The sequence below is a fragment of the Cebus imitator genome, unplaced genomic scaffold (genome assembly GCF_001604975.1).
Source record: "Cebus imitator isolate Cc_AM_T3 unplaced genomic scaffold, Cebus_imitator-1.0 Scaffold18, whole genome shotgun sequence".
In the NCBI taxonomy this organism is placed as follows: Eukaryota; Metazoa; Chordata; class Mammalia; order Primates; family Cebidae; genus Cebus; species Cebus imitator.
This window is the reverse complement of record NW_016107333.1, coordinates 16101899-16104756: the sequence shown is the minus strand read 5'-3', so window position 1 is coordinate 16104756 and position 2858 is coordinate 16101899.

Below are 2858 nucleotides of genomic sequence, written 5' to 3'. Positions count from 1 at the left end.
AATATTGCTCTGTCGCTAGGCTGGAATGCAGTGGTGCGATCTTGGCTTACTGCAGCCTGCGACTCCCTGGTTCAAGTGATTCTCCTGCCTCAGCCTCCCGAGTAGCTGGGATCACAGGCACGTGCCACCACACCCAGGTAATTTTTTTTGTATTTTTTTTTTTCTTTTTTGAGATGGAGTCTTGCTCTGTTGCCCAGGCTGGAGTGCAGTGGTACGGTCTTGGCTCACTGCAACCTCTGCCTCCCAAGTTCAAGTGATTCTCCTGCCTCAGCCTCCTGAGTAGCTGGGGTTACAGGCATGCACTTCCACACATGGCTAATTTTTGTATTTTTAGTAGAGACGGGGTTTCACCATGTTGGCCAGGCTGGTCTTGTACTCCTGACCTCAGGTAATCCACTCGTCTTGGCCTCCCAAAGTGCTGGGATTACAGGTGTGAGCCACTGCACCCAGCCTGTATTTTTTTTTTTTTAAGTAGAGACAGGGGTTTCATCATCTTGGCCAGGCTGGTCTTGAACTCCTGACTTAGTGATCCACTGCCTTGGCCTCCCAAAGTGCTGGGATTACAGGCATGAGCCACTGCGCCTGACCTGGGCTAGTTTAAAAAAAAATTTTAATTGCTATTTCCTATAGCTTTGTCTTTTTGCTTTACTTTTGGGAGATTTCTATAAATTTATCTTCCATTCCTTATTTTGAGCTATTAATTATGTTAGCAACTTTTAAAGTATCAAGTGGTCATTCTTACACTGGTATGATAGGATTTAGTTCTTGTTTTATGGAAACAAAATATTTTCATTTTGATACTATCAGGGAGTCTTTCTGAAGTTTTCTTCTACAGCTTCCATTTCCTTCAAGCTGCTTTGCTTTTTCCCCTTCTGTTTGGATTCTGATGTCATTTCTAGGGGCTTTTCTGAGATGACTGGAAATCTTTGGTTATCTGCTCCTAAAGACAATTTGCTGTTCTGAGTGTGGGTAAAGCCTTCCACTTTGGGGACCTCACTGTAGATGTCCTGGTTGATTATCCACCACCCCCATATCTGTATTTTTTGGTCTTCCCCTTTCACTTGGTTAGATTACTTAGAAAGTATTCCAATTACCTGCCTGGAGGATTAAGGCCTCATTGTCAATGTTTTGAGATAAGAGGGCGAGGGTCTCAGCCTTTAATGAACACATAGCTACTTGATACTTACTTAATACTCTTAATTTCACTACAGTATCCATGACCTTAACTATCCTCAAGTCTAGAGAACTTTATTTTGCTGTTTTCAGAAAATAAATCATCAGTATTTTCTGGTGTGGGAGAGGGTTAACTGGTGTATCTATACAGAATGAGGAAAGAGGAAAGGTATTAACTGCTGTCTCCTTATGTATTATCTTCTTCCACTCCCTGTTCCTAAGACCTTTGATAATTCTCAAGTGTTAATTAGGTTCGTTCTCAGCTTTCTTCACTGCCAGTTTAGAATTCAACTTTCCAGGATCTGTCATCAGTTACCCCTCATCTGTTTTTCAATTTCCAACATTTCTTGCTGTTGCCTCCTCTCTTGTTCTCAAGATTTTGTGGGTTTATGTTTTTTTTTTTTTTTTTTTTTTTTTTTTTTTGGAGTTTCGCTCTTGTTGCCCAGTCTGGTTTTTTTTTGTTTTTTCTCGGCTCACCGCAACCTCCGCCTCCTGTTTTTTTTTAATTCTTCATGGCTACAAAATGCCTGCCGCAACTGCAAACATCACATATGTGCCCGATGTCTAAAATAGGAAGAAGAGAGCACAGACGCTCTTCTTCATCATTTGTCTTGTTTTACCAGGAGCATAAATTGTCTCAAAGTTATTGGGTAAATTTGAGTGATTGGGAAAATTTGTATACCTACCTCATGCCCACCCCTAAATCACAGCAAAAGGAAAGGGAAACCGTCAAGATTAATCAGCCTGGGCTGGGGGAAGAGTCTATTTCTGCCTATGCCTGCAAAAATGGAAACTCTTTGACCAAGAAGCAAGAGGAAATGGCTGTTAAGAAGGGAACCAACTCTGTCTGGCACGTTCCTCATGTAAGGATACTGCATGTAACATTGCAGACTGTTGGTCAGTTGACAACCAGTAGGCAAAATCAGATTTTAAAAAGTGTTCTAAATGCCTCACAGTTACATAATGTCATTTAATCCATCAATAGGAGAGACAATGAGGATGGTATTTTATGAGAATGAAATATCTGATGGGAATTAGCCAGAGTTTGAGTTTGGCCTTAGGAATAAAGTGAAGACAAATGAATAAGAATTTGATTAAATTCACAGTTAGAACCAGATATATTACATTAATATTAATAGCAAAAGAAGCAAAGAAAGAAAATATACCCAAAGGGTAAAAAGTGTATTTGAAGTGTTTTGGGATTTCTATTCATGAAATAAATGCTTCTCAGCTACGGGAAAAGTCAGCGGACCTGTCTATGTAGCTGACAAAGTTAGCCAGTCCTGCTGCTTTTGATGAATTATTAGAAGACTCATCCACTTAGAACAAACTGTGTACATTTAAAACAAATCATTAATAATGAAATTGATTGTAGCTTATGAGAAAGAGAACAAACAGGTATCTGTACTTCTGCTTGAAATATTAGTTCCTGAGTTTTGAAGAGACTGTACCAGTCAGGTTCTTAGTCCTATGTAGCAAAACTTTAGCTAGTTAAAGCAGACATATAATTTATTGAGGTCTAACTTAGAGCTCACAGAAACTCTGGGAGGGCCAGAGTTAGGCTTGGTAGCTTGACAGTCAGAAACAAATGACTTGGTGGATACAGCAGAGATTTCATTATGGCATCTATCACTGAAGACCCCATTAGAGCACCCTTCACTGCTGTCTGCTGTGAAGACCTTTGT